Source organism: Urtica dioica, chromosome 7 (assembly GCF_054948205.1).
Source record: "Urtica dioica subsp. dioica isolate 48M chromosome 7, U.dioica_male_clone48M_v1_H2, whole genome shotgun sequence".
In the NCBI taxonomy this organism is placed as follows: Eukaryota; Viridiplantae; Streptophyta; class Magnoliopsida; order Rosales; family Urticaceae; genus Urtica; species Urtica dioica.
Genome location: NC_142762.1, coordinates 3,543,219 through 3,557,545, shown reverse-complemented (window position 1 = coordinate 3,557,545; position 14,327 = coordinate 3,543,219).

Here is a 14,327-nt window from a genome sequence, read left to right as displayed (position 1 = left end):
CAGAGGCGGAGTTCACGAGTCTTTGCGAGTAGCTTCAATTAGCTCGTGTGGAATGGGGAGTCTCCAAAGGTGAGTGTGATCGTGCTCAGTTGGCTGTGGCGAAGATGGCAGGACCTACGCCTTGTATGGCGGTTTTAGGTGCGTTGCGATTAGTCATCACATACAACGCATTATGGCGACTCAGTGGGCGTCGTGAGAGACGGTTCTGTGCGTCGTTGAGGCGTCATAGGCACGTTGCGAGGGATGGCCTAGATGCGCCAGGTAGGCTATTTAGGTGCGTCGTGAGGGACGACGTGGTTGCGCCATGTAGGCGTCTTACGTGCACCACGTAGGCGTCTTGGGTGTGTCACGAGGGACGACATGGTAGCGCCATGTAGGCGTCTTACGTGCGCCATGTAGGCGTCTTAAGTGCGTCATGAGGGACGACTTGGTCGCGCCATGTAGGCGTCTTACGTGTGCCATGTAGGCGTCTTAGGTGCGCCATGTAGGCGTCTTAAGTGCGTCGCAAGGGACGACTTGGTCGCGCCATGTAGGCGTCTTACGTGCGCCATGTAGGCATCTTAGGTGCGCCATGTAGGCGTCTTACACGCGCCATGTAGGCGTCTTGGGTGCGTCACGAGGGACGACTTGGTCGCACCATGTAGGCGTCTTACGTGTGCCATGTAGGCGGCTTTGGCGCGCCATGTAGGCGTCTTAGGTGCGCCATGTAGGCGTCTTTAGTGCGTCGCCAGGGACGGCTTTGGTGCGCCATGTAGGCGTCTTAGGTGCGTCGCGAGGGACGACTTCAGCCTGCATCTCTGGGATGTCTTATGGCGCGCCGCGGAAGCGTCTTAGCCTGCATCTCTGGGATGTCTTATGGCACGCCGCAGAGGTGTCTTAGCCTGCATCTCTGGGATGTCTTATGGCGCGCCGCGGAGGCGTCTTCAGCCTGCATCTCTGGGATGTCTTATGGCACGCCGCAGAGGCGTCTTAGCTAGCATCTCTGGGATGTCTTATGGCCCGCCGTGGAGGCGTCTTCAGCCTGCATCTCTGGGATGTCTTATGGCGCGCCGCGGAGGCATCTTTAGCCTGCATCTCATGGATGTCTTATGGCGCGCGGCGGAGGCGTCTTCAACCTGTATCTCGGGGATGTCTTACGGCGCGCCGCGGAGGCGTCTTAGCCTGCATCTCTGGGATGTCTTATGGGGCGCCGCGGAGGCGTCTTAGCCTGCATCTCTGGGATGTCTTATGGCGCGCCGCGGAGGCATCTTAGTTGAACGCTCGTTCCCGTTTGTGTTCGGGTGTTTTGTTTTGGTGGAGCGTACTTTCTTGAGGATTTTGAGTGTGTTTACCGTTGCCTGTGTCACTAGCCCCCCGATTTTTTGGGTTTACAATCGTATTTTGATGACCGAAAAACTTTGAAAAAGTGGATTTTGAAAGAAAAACCTCGAACTTTATTAATATTGCAAAAATTTGAAATCCTAAAACATTGGCTCGTAGGCCTTATTGAATGTTGGAAAACAAAGAAATAAAATGGGGGGAGCGCTGGCTAATGGTAGTACTTTCTCAAGTGTTCCGCATTCCACAGGCGACGGATCGGTGTCTCGTCCGTGTAGTATGTCCCGTCATGTATGACTTGGCAGACTTTGTGGGGTCCCTCCCTGTTTGGGATGAGGACTTCAGCACCTTGCACTTGGGTGTCATGCAGATGTCTTCGTGGATTTCGCGGAGGACCTTGGTCGACTCGACGCTATCTCTAAGCTGGGAGATCGTGTTAACCGTCTTGCTAGCGGTTTTTCCATCGATTCCTTGGATGTAGCATATTCTGGCTTGGGATTGATCTCCAGCCATGATGCCGATTCCATCTTTGGTAGCGAACTTCACCAGTAGGTGGTATGTAGAAGTAATAGCCCTTAGTCGGTTCACCGTGGGTCACCCAATGATGACATTATATGGCGACTCCTGATCAACCACTAGGAATGGGACCATGCGAACGACTTCAACGCCTCCGTGAGTTCCGAAGGTGACCGGAAGATCGATGATGCCTTCGGTCATGACTCTCTCCCCAGTGAAGCCAAACAAGGGCGTTTGGGTCGGAGTCGGGCTATTAGAAGTCTGACCCCGTCTGTTTCGTCTTTTACGGGAGTTGCCTTGCTCGTTGCTAGGCTCGTCTCGGCGGTGAGGGCTTTGAATATTGCCCTTGCGGCCATCGAGGTAATCTTCGACTCCCATAAAGGTCTTGCCTCGAGTCATTAACTCGGCCATGGTAGAAGGGACACTGCCGACGATGGACTTAAGGAAGTCACCTGTGCGCAGGCCTTTAATGATGGCAGTGATTGCGTCTTTGTCGTCGAAGCGGTTGACCTTATTCGATTCTTCAGTGAATCGGGCGAGGTATCGTCTAAGAGACTCGCCATTCTCTTGCCTGATTGACCACAGGTACATCTTGGTATTCTTCTGGACCATAGATGTAGCGAAGCGTGCTAGGAACACGTCCTTCAGGTCTTTGAACGAGTGGATGCTTCCTGGCCTTAAGTTCTTGAACCACTCGAAGCCGGGTCCGGCGAGGGTAAGACTAAAAGCTTGGCACATAGCACCAGGAGAGACAACCTGCATCGTCATCCAGGTTTCATAGTGCTGGATATGGTAAGCGGGATTTGCTTTTCCATCATAAGGAGCGAGGTTCGGGAGTTTGAAATTTCCCGTGCATACCTCGGCCAATATCTGAGCCGTGAAAGGTGAGGAACTCTCCTCAACAACCCCATAGGCACTTCCGCCTATTCCATGTTCTCGGAGATCTCGTACTTCATTTCGAAGATTGTGGATCATTGTGATCACATCGAGACCGGTAGTCGGAGTAACTCCCTGTTCGGGAGGAGTTAGCTGCCGCCTTTCATTAGACCCTTGACCCGTGCGGCGGTTCCCGTTAGTTGGGGCTGCTACGGGGATGTTTGGCCGAGAGCTTAGTCGCTCTCTTAGGTCATCGCCACGCTCGATGCGTTGGGCGGTGAGGTGATCCCTAAGATCAGGGCTTATCGTATGGAGGTGCAGGCTTCGTCTACGACGGCGCGCTCTCCGCGTGCCTTGACTCTCCGCAACATTCTCCCTTTGACCAAGTCGGTCGAGGGCTGAACGTCTGGAGTTCCCCTCTTGAGGAGCTGCAGGAGCGTCACCTGTCCGGGGTAAGGGGTTCGAAGGATCGGCTTCAAACACGGCGGGGAGTCCCCCGTCCATCGTGAAAGAAGTCTCGATATCCTCCGAATCGCTAGTACCCTCGTAATCAGGATCGCGGTCGTGACTTTCCTCGTTGAGGGTCTCAGGGTCCCCGTTAGGGGTTACTGCATCATGCGTGGGTTGCTTCACAGCCAGTCGGCTGTGGTACCTCACGTTCTTCGCCTTTAGTTGGCGGATATTCTCCTCCAACTCCATGATGCGGTCGTCCCTGCTATCTGGAGATGGAGATGGTGAGCGGGTCGAGCTCTTTTCGAGGAGCGACTCTTCGTCACCATGCGCTCGGGAGCGCAAGAAGTACTTTTTGGTCCCCGTGACATTATCGGGGTTGTTAACGCCCTCAGAAAGTACGGAAGGTTGGCTACTCATCTTTTCTCAAGTCCGAGAAAGCTGAGTTTGCGAAAGAGAAGACGAAGATGAACAGAAGGGATTTCGGGCTGAACAGGTCGGGAAGTCCCCTCCTTCTAGCGCCAAAATGTTGTCGCACGAAAATGAACAACTATTGAAAACCTCGGGCGGTTCGATCCAAGGCCGGACCAAGTGATCGCACCCGGGCCAAAAGCGTGAACTCGATAGTCTCGAGCTAGGTTTTCTCCGATCAACCCGCCTCTCGGGAGAGGTAGGGGTGAGGAGGAGGAGTGACCGTGCCTTGGATGTCGGCTGCCTACGTACCCGTGTGTGGGATCAGGTCAGAACGTAGTTCAAGCGTGTGAGACGCAGTATGAGGCGCGGAGCCTTGGTGGAGAGGCGTGCTCAACGAAGGAGACGAGGCGCGGAGGAGTCCTCGGCGACGTCTCAGAACTTCGAAAATCGCGTATGCGAGAGAGAATGTGTGTTTTCTCTCTTTTGGAGACGTGGAAAACTCTAAGTCAAGAGTTCCTTGTTGTGGCGGAGATTCCGGACGCGTAGGCGATTCCTAGTTGGAAATGCAGGACGCGTAGGCGATTTCTTGTCAGAAATGGCGGACGCGTCTAGGGTGCTAGACGCGTAGGCGATTTTCAATCGAAAACCGTTAGAGCACTCATGGGCTCAAGATTAATCATTCGATCAAGAGAGGCGGCACTCGGGAGTCCCCAGAAAGCGCTTCAGAATCTCTGAGAGCGAGAAATCGAGGAGAATCTGCTTCAGGCCAAGGATGGCATCCAGAGAAGCAGAGAGAACTCTCAAGTTCCTTGAGAATGAATGGGATGGCTTTCCCCTCAATGAGAAGGGTATTTATAGGTGTTTGAGGGCCTTAGAAGGTCCCTTTTTCGTCCATGCGGGACTAGGGGCGCGTGCGCCGTCAATTGGAGGCGCACGGCGCGCGCGGCGCAGGGGGGGCGGCGCGCAGGTCACTGGGCGCGGCGCGGGATGCACGGCGCAGGACGCGCGGCGTAGGATGCGCGGCGCATGGAGCGCGCAGCGCGCGGTCTGCCTAGCGTGGCGCGCGGTGAGGGCTACGTGGCGCGCGGCCGGCGCGCTGCTTGCTGTGCCTGGTCGGCCGGTGCGACGTGCTGCGCGCGCGGTTTCCCTGAGGGGTGCGCGGTGCATGGGCCGTCTTGTCGGACTCTTGTGTGGTCCTTAGGGGTATTAGATACCATGCTTGCCACGCGAAATATAAAGGTCTCTACTCGACGAGAGTGGCTCGACTCGAGGAGACTGACTCAAGGCTCGACTCGAGGAGCGAAGCTCGACTCACGGAGACTGACTCAAGGCTCAACTCGAGGAGCGAAGCTCGACTCGAGGAGACTGAATGAAGTCTCAACTCGAGGAGCGAGGCTCAACTCGGGGAGCCGACTCAAGTCTCAACTCGAGGGGCTAGGCTCGACTCAAGGAGTCAAGAGTGTTGGAATCGATCTAGGGTTTAAGAAAATAATTAACGCTTCGGTAAGCGGCGGAATTTTAAAAATTTTCTTTTACAAGTTAAAACGGTTTTTTACTAACCTAGACAAAAGAGCAAGTACACGTAATTAAAAACTATTATAAGCTAAGAAGTTTACTAACCTTTCTTGAAGCCTGATCTTTGAGAAGCTCTTAGAAAGTTGCAACGCTCGTCTCCCCTCGCAGCACGTCTCTCTTTCTTTCCTCGGCACCTCGAGCAACCACGAAAGTTTCTATCACTAAATCACTCGAGAGAAAAGGAATTAGTGAGTGGGCACTTTTAAACACAACGACTTAAGAACGAGTCTTGAAGTCGCAGAGCTAAACTCTAGGTCAAATGAGGACCTAGGTGCCAAGACAAAAATCGAAAATAAACTAGAGAGAGAGAGAGAGAGGAGTTCGGCCAAAGTTCTAGAGAGAGAGTCTCTCAAATCTCTTAAACTTGGATGAATGAAAAGTGAGGAATGGGGCTCCTATTTATAGGAGAGGTTTTACCTTCAATAAGGTAGTTTCCTCTTCTATAGAATATCACATTCCATTTTGGGCGCCCAAGGCAGCCTCCTAGAGGCTTGGATTTGTTTCCTTTTTTTGTTCCTCGGCTTGCCTTTTTCTCACTTGGTCGATTACCCTAATGCATACACATGCAAATTTGTTTCCTCTTTTTCTTTTGGCAAGTATCTTGATACATTTATGCACAAAATATTCTCTCTTTCCTCTTGGGTGGTGGGCGCCTATTCTAATACTAGAAAGGCCTTCTAGAAGCTTTTCCACTTGTTCATGACAACATGAAAAAGGCCCATTAAGAATTTTCAATAAAATTCTTATGAAATGAAATTAATCCACAAGGCCCAATAAATCTTATTTTGGCCGAGTGATGCATGTCATCAAATGACCTTGTCAAAAAAAATTTATTGACATTCATTTCATCATATGTCTCAAAAGACAAAAATACCCTTTTGACAATTTTCGTTTTTTTTTTACTTAGCTTCCAGTTTAACTATTCCTACTCGATGTGATTCGTGACAGTGACCTCATGGACCCAAATGAACAAAGCTTGAGCTAAAGACTTGGACTCAAAAGTTCACAAACCTTTTCCAAGTTTAGCTTAATGCCAACTGACTCCACTAAAGAGTTGACACTGAAAATCTCTCGGTTCAAATGAATTTATTTTCTACTCAAGAATTCAACCTAATTATGATGAGCGGATCCACTGAATATTATCTATGTTTACCCTTCATGAATGTCATCAGCTAGTCGGGATTTATTAAATTACCATTTTACCCTTCTAGCTGTTATTTCCTCAACTCCTTTGTCGCTTGTGAATAAGTTAGAAACAACGTATTGACGAGGAGCTAACGAGTCACATTGTTTCATCCAAAAGAGTCAGGACTCAATTTGGACACTGGCCAGTTCATTTATTCACACTCCAAGGAACAAAGCATGAGGTGACATACATTGCATTGCAGCAATCTTGTACATGAATTCCATATCTATGAGAACTTCACAAAGTTACTCATGACATTCTCACAACTTAGTACTTCACCAATAGGCCCTGTTCGGAATCACATAGTGAGTCCGAACTCTGACTTTCTCAAATGAGAATACTAAGGTGTGAAATGACATGTCTCATTTCAGGATTAAGGTAAGCATGATGCAATTCATACATAGTGACTTCGAGACATAAGAGGTTAAATGGTTTGTTCTTATCTTGTCTCTAGAAGTGCACTGGTCAATTCAGTACCTTCGGAAGATACCTAGAAGAACTATAGAGTCTCCAACTCTCAATGCCTCATAACCAGACATCATAGATTCTTCTAACAATCGTACTGAAGTCAATAGTCCTTTGACCCTAAGATTGCGAATATATCGTTTTAAGCAAACTACGAAGAGTTTGTTCATGCAAATCTACATTTGTCTCTTCGTAAGTTGTTAAGTTTGTTTATGGACTAAAAGACTAAGGTTTTATCATAAAGCTTCAAACAGACAAAGAAAGAATGAATGAACGTTTCAACTTTATTATTAAATGAATAGGCAATTACAAGCAAGAGTCTTCATGAGACTTTATTACATCAAATGTATAATATAAAGATTACAACTCTTCTTGTGGGCACCATTGACAACAAACTCCCACTTGACTCAAAGAAGATGTGTGTAGTCCTTCATGCCTAATCCCTCACGATGTTGGTCGAAGACCTTGTTCGCTAGGGCCTTGGTGAATGGATCTGCGAGGTTGTCCACCGTTCAGATCTTCTTCACTTCCACGTCTCCGCGCTGCACGATCTCTCGAATCAAATGGTATTTCCTCTCAATATGCTTAGAGCGCTTATGGCTTCTAGGTTCCTTTGAGTTAGCGACAGCCCCACTATTATCACAATAAAGGGTCATGGGCTCGTCGACGTTTGGAACAACTTCCAAATACTTAAGGAACTTTCTAAGCCATACAGCCTCTTTGGATGCTTCACAAGCAGCCACATATTCTGCTTCCATTGTGGAGTCAGCAATGCAAGATTGCTTAATACTTCTCCACACAACAGCTCCACCATTAAGGATGAACACAGATCCCGAAGTGGATTTCCTGGAATCCTTATCCGCTTGAAAATCGGAGTCGGTATATCCCATCATAGTCAGGTCAGTACCTGAGTATGTAAGCATCAAGTTCCTAGTTCTTCGAAGATACTTAAGAACATGCTTAACAACAATCCAGTGCTCGGGTCCAGGGTTGGATTAGAAACGGCTAACCATACATGAGGCTTCCTACGGCAGAGGCGTAAGGAATTTTCCTCATGTCTTCAATCTCTTGTGCAGTCTTGGGAGACTGGTCCTTAGAGAGTGAAACTCCATGCCTAAAGGGTGTTTTGCCCTTCTTGGAGTCTTGCATCGAGAAGCGATCCATCACCTTATCAATATAAGATGCTTGAGAGAGTGACAGGGTCCGGTTTTTCCTATCTCGAAAGATTTGGATCCCCAAAATGTACGCGGCTTCTCCTAGATCCTTCATATCAAATTGCTTTGCCAGCCAGACCTTAACCTCAGATAACTTACCCACGTCATTACCAATGAGTAGTATATCATCGACATATAGTACCAAAAACACAACTTTGCCTTCGTGTATTAACTTGTAAACGCAAGGCTCATCTATTGACTGTTCAAAGCCGAAGCTCTTTACAGTTTCATCGAATCTGATATTGCATGACCTAGATGCTTGCTTTAATCCATAAATGGACTTAAGCAACTCACAAACCTTGGTATCTTGACCTTCTTCCACGAAACCGTCTGGTTGAGCCATGTAAATGCGCTCGTCAAGATTGCCATTCAGAAAGGCTGTATTGACATCTATTTGCCAGATCTCATAGTCGAGAGCTGCAGCTATGGATAGGAGTATTCGGATGGATTTAAGCATCGCGACTGGTGAGAAGGTTTCTTCATAGTCAATCCCTTCTTGTTGGGTATAACCCTTCGCCACAAGTCGTGCTTTGAACGTCTCGACGTTCCCATCAGGACCCATTTTCTTCTTGTATATCCACTTACACCCTACGGGTTTAATCCCTTCAGGAAGGTCTACAAGTTTCCAGACTTTGTTGACATACATCGAGTGCATTTCAACTTTCATGGTGTCAAGCCAAAGGTTTGATTCAGAACAAGCCATCGCTTGGCTATAGGAAACAGGGTCATCCATGTCGGAGACGGCTACAAGAGAGTCTCCATAAGACATGTACCTGTCAGGCTTTTGAGTAGCCCTCCCACTACGTATAAGTACTACTTGACGAGATTCTGATGAGTTAGGTTGTGTTTCAGTTGGGGTAAGAACAGTTCTTACAAATGAGGTAGAAGCTTCCTCACCCAACTTTTCTTCAAGCACAATTTTGCTTCTAGGTTTCGCATCTTTAATAAAGTCCTCCTCGAGGAAACGAGCATTCGTGCTAACGAAAGTCTTATCGTCCTCGGGACTATAGAAAGTAAAACCTTTGGTTTCCTTCGGATATCCTACAAACAGGCACAATTCTGACCTACTAGCCAACTTGCTAGTCTTTTGCCTCAGCACGTGTGCAGGGCAACCCCAAATTCGGATGCGGCCAAGATTCACTTTACGGCCAGTCCATCGTTCATAAGGAGTACCAAGAACCGTTTTAGACGGAACTTGGTTCAGAATGTAAGCGGCTGTTTCGAGGGCATATCCCCAAAAGGAAGGAGGGAGTGATGAGTAACTCATCATTGATCTAACCATCTCCATTAGAGTTCGGTTCCTTCTCTCTGACACTCCGTTTTGTTGAGGTGTGCTAGGTGCGGTAAGCTGAGAAGCGATACCTTCTTCTTTAAGAAAGTCATCGAACTCTCCAGACATATACTCACCACCTCGATCAGATCGAAGGGTTTTGATCACTTTGCCAGTTTGCTTCTCCACTAAAGCCCTAAAGACCTTAAATACGTTAAAGGTCTCGGATTTGTGTTTGAGCAAACAGACAAAACCATATCGCGAGTAATCATCGGTGAAGGTAACGAAGTATTCGTATCCTCCACGTGACTGTTGGCTGAGCGGACCCTATACATCAGAATGTACTAGTTCCAGCAACTCAGTGGCTCTTCGACCATTATCGGAGAAAGGTCGCTTAGTCATTTTTCCTTCTATGCAGGATTCACAAGTAGGTAGTGAACCTATTGCAGAGGCTTGGTGGACCGTCCCTCACAAGTCTCTTAATCCTATCTAGACTGATATGACCAATTCTCAAGTGCCAGAGGTATGTTGATTTTGTTAGATCGGAGGATTCAGAAAGTTTGATCCTCTTTGGCTCCCTAATTAGATCGTTATCTATTTCACTGTCTAAAAGAGAAGGTTGAGTGGGATAGATGTAAAAAAGACCATTCTTCATACATGCATCAGTGACAAAAGAATTAGAAAAAGAAATACGAATTCCATTCTTTATAAACTTTAAATAATAATCTTGCTCGAAAAGTTGAGCAACAGATATTAGGTTTTTCCTAAAGGAAGGAACATAATAAACATTATTCAAATTTAAAGTTCAATCTTCAAAAGATAACGTCACGGATCCCACAGCCTTCACAGACACCACGCTCCCGTCACCCCACTTGAAGCAGAAGTCGCCATCCTCTAAGCTTTTGCTTTTCCTAAAACCAGTCAAGGAGCAGCAAATATGGTTAGTAGCAGCGGAGTCAATAATCCACGATGATACATTATCAGCTACTAAACAAGCTTCAGTAACAAGTACAATATCTTTTACTTTGGTTTTGAGGTAGGCAGGACAGTTCCTACGCCAGTGACCAGGCTCATTGCAGTGGTGGCACTTGTCTTTAGACTTGTCCACCTTCGGAGCCTTTGGCGCCTTCTTCTTCGTTTGAACCTTAGGTTGGTTCTTCTTCTCGGCATTGCGAGGTCTCTTCTTAGATCCAGAGGTGGAGGCAATAGCATGTACTTCTCCTTGAGCCCTCTTTTTCTTAGTGAGTGCCTCAGCGGTTTGAAGTTCCTTCATGAGCTCGGTAACAGTGTACTCTAGCTTATTCATGGAATAATTCAACTTGAAGGTATCAAAGGTTTCGGGGAGAGTTTCCAAGATCATATCTATTTTAGTCTCCCCATCAATCTCGGATCCAAGGATCTACATCTCGTTTAGATAGCTAATGATCAGCATCATATGATCTCTAACGGGAGTTCCAGCCTTCATACGACAGTTCATGAATTGTCGGACCGCTTGTTGCCTAGCTTGACGTCCTTGCCCTCCAAACATCTCATGGAGATTGTAGAGCATATCGATGGCAGTTTCGTAATCACGATGTTGTTGTTGCAACACATTGTTCATCGATGCCAGAATGTAGCACCTCGCAATCTCATCGGATCGAAGCCAGGCCGCCAGGGCGTCTTTTTCCTCTTGCGTCGAATCTTCATTCGTTTGAGGACATGGGGTGGTGAGAACCCATTTGTGCTTGTCGACAGTAAGGACTATGTCGAGGTTACAATTCCAGTCGACGTAATTGTCGCCTTCGAGTTTATTCGAGGAAAGAATGGTTGAGAGAGGGTTGAGAGACATATTGCCTATAAAAGTTGAAACAAGTTTATGATTAGTCTTTGGTTTAGGATTTAAGTTTTATTAAGATTTTTATATAATCCAAAGGTGTTATAAACCAAACGATAATTTACTCCCTCAAGAGAAGGCCGCAAAAAATCTCCATTTATAAGTAAATGACACATCATTAATGCTAAGCCAAGATGTCAATACATCTATTTTGACTAGCCACCTTTTAAATTGGTTTGATCACTCACATCCTTTCGCAGAGCCTCAAGGGAGGATTACTAGGGATTGAGCCTAAGTGTGCAACCAACCACTTAGTCCAAAAGGTCAACTTTGAAAAACAATCCCCCAAGGGGAGGCCTTGCCATCATCGTCTCACTCTCGGACGTAGCTCATTGAGCAATGATCGAAGCAATAACGCCTTGGAGTACTCCCATTTAAGTGAGGGTCGCAAGAGCGGCTCTTAGTCCCACGTTAATTGCTTCTTTCATTAGTGTTGGGGATCGTGGGTTACAAACAACAAGTATAACCCTCCCACTTAGTTTTTGGAGTTGGTTCATCGACTCTTATAAGTTCGGAAACAGATTTCCTAGTTAGAGAGCGACAGAGCGGACAACTACAAGAGAATCCTAGATCGACATGTTTAGAGTAGTATTAGTGCATAAAGGCTCAAGGTACATACTCGATCTTTTCCTATTTTCTATTTCGGTAAAGTGCGTGAGGGAAGTGTGAACTTTAACTCACTCGAACACTTGAAAGTTTGAGATTACACATCTTTTTATTTTTCGGCTTGTCTACAAAGAGACCTCCCACTCAAATTTTCAAGAGCATATAGATTTTGAACATATGTGATATAGATATAGTTTTGAAAACATTTTGAAAACTTATTTGATTTGGATGACAAAATATTTTCAAGTTTGAAAGTGAACACAGTTTTTCAAAATTCAAACTAGTTTTGAAAAAAAAAACAATTTCAATTAAACTTTAAAAAATCAAAACATTTTAATCTTACACATCATGTTTATAATCATACGAAAAACATTTTTGCTCAAGAAAATTTTCTCATTAGAGTTCTATAACTCATGGTAGTGGGGTTTGAAAATCCGGATTTCTAAAAAACTGGAGTTTCAGCACAGCCGCGTACCTCGGAGTAAAATCGCCATATCTGGCGACTCCGATGTCCTTTTCAGCCGAAACCGGTGGCATTGGACAGAGGATAGATAGAGCTTTAATTTGATTTAAGAAGAATTAAATTTAGATTTCTGAACAGAGAGTTATGCCACTTTTAATGCGGGTTTACTCCAGCTCGAAGAAAAAGAAATAATTAAAGCTTGGTCCTTTTTAGGTGCGAAAAAGAATCGAGTGTAACGGAACGTTTTATGAAGGTTGTTAAAGCTTTTATTTGTGTTTTATTAGCAAGTTAATAACATGATATAAAAGAAATAACAACAAGCATAAAACGATTCAAGTAAAAATAAGAAACTAGCAAGATAACAAAACTAGTCACAAAATTTTACTCGAAATTTCTCAAACCTTTAAAACACGTTTTTCAATATAAAAAATTAAAAACTTTTAGAACTGATTCTAATGTGTTTTAAAAACATCCCAAACTCATAGAAAATCAACATGATTTTTAATTTAAAGGCAAGAGCAATAAATTAAAAAAAATCTAAGATAACAATTCTAACTTGTCACAAAATTAGTAAACTTTCGAAAACGATTTTCAAGCTCATAATTTTAAATATATGTACATGCATATATTTGACCATAGCTCTGATACCATTTGATGGAATCAATCTAGGGTTTAAGAAAATAATTAACGCTTCGGTAAGCGGCGGAATTTTAAAAAATTTCTTTTACAAGTAAAAACGGTTTCTTACTAACCTAGACAAAAGAGCAAGTACACGTAATTAAAAACAATTATAAGCTAAGAAGTTTACTAACCTTTCTTGAAGCTTGATCTTTGAGAAGCTCTTAGAAAGTTGCAACGCTCGTCTCCCCTCGCAGCACGTCTCTCTTTCTTTCCTCGGCACCTCGAGCAACCACGAAAGTTTCTATCACTAAATCACTCGAGAGAAAAGGAATTAGTGAGTGGGCACTTTTAAACACTACGACTTAAGAACGAGTCTTGAAGTCGCAGAGCTAAACTCTAGGTCAAATGAGGACCTAGGTGCCAAGACAAAAATCGAAAATAAACTAGAGAGAGAGAGAGGATTTCGGCCAAAGTGCTAGAGAGAGAGTCTCTCAAATCTCTTAAACTTGGATGAATGAAAAGTGAGGAATGGGGCTCCTATTTATAGGAGAGGTTTTACCTTCAATAAGGTAGTTTCCTTTTCTATAGAATATCACATATTCGTGAGAAATAATCCCTTATTTCTCATTCCATTTTGGGCGCCCAAGGCAGCCTCCTAGAGGCTTGGATTTGTTTCCTTTTTTTGTTCCTTGGCTTGCCTTTTTCTCACTTGGCCGATTACCCTAATGCATACACATGCAAATTTGTTACCTCTTTTTCTTTTGGCAAGTATCTTGATACATTTATGCACAAAATATTCTCTCTTTCCTCTTGGGTGGTAGGCGCCTATTCTAATACTAGAAAGGCCTTCTAGAAGCTTTTCCACTTGTTCATGACAACATGAAAAATGCCCATTAAGAATTTTCAATAAAATTCTTATGAAATGAAATTAATCCACAAGGCCCAATAAATCTTATTTTGGCCGAGTGATTCATGTCATCAAATGACCTTGTCAAAAAAAAAATTATTGACATTCATTTCATCATATGTCTCAAAAGACAAAAATACCCTTTTGACAATTTTCGTTTTTTGTTTTGACTTAGCTTCCAGTTTAACTATTCCTACTCGATGTGATTTGTGACAGTGACCTCATGGACCCAAATGAACAAAGCTTGAGCTAAACACTTGGACTCAAAACTTCACAAACATTTTCCAAGTTTAGCTTAATGCCAACTGACTCCACTAAAGAGTTGACACTGAAAATCTCTCGGTTCAAATGAATTTATTTTCTACTCAAGAATTCAACCTAATTATGATGAGCAGATCCACTGAATATTATCTATGTTTACCCTTCATGAATGTCATCAGCTAGTCGGGATTTACTAAATTACCATTTTACCCTTCTAGCTGTTATTTCCTCAACTCCTTTGTCGCTTGTGAATAAGTTAGAAACAACGTATTGACGAGGAGCTAACAAGTCACATTGTTTCATCCAAAAGAGT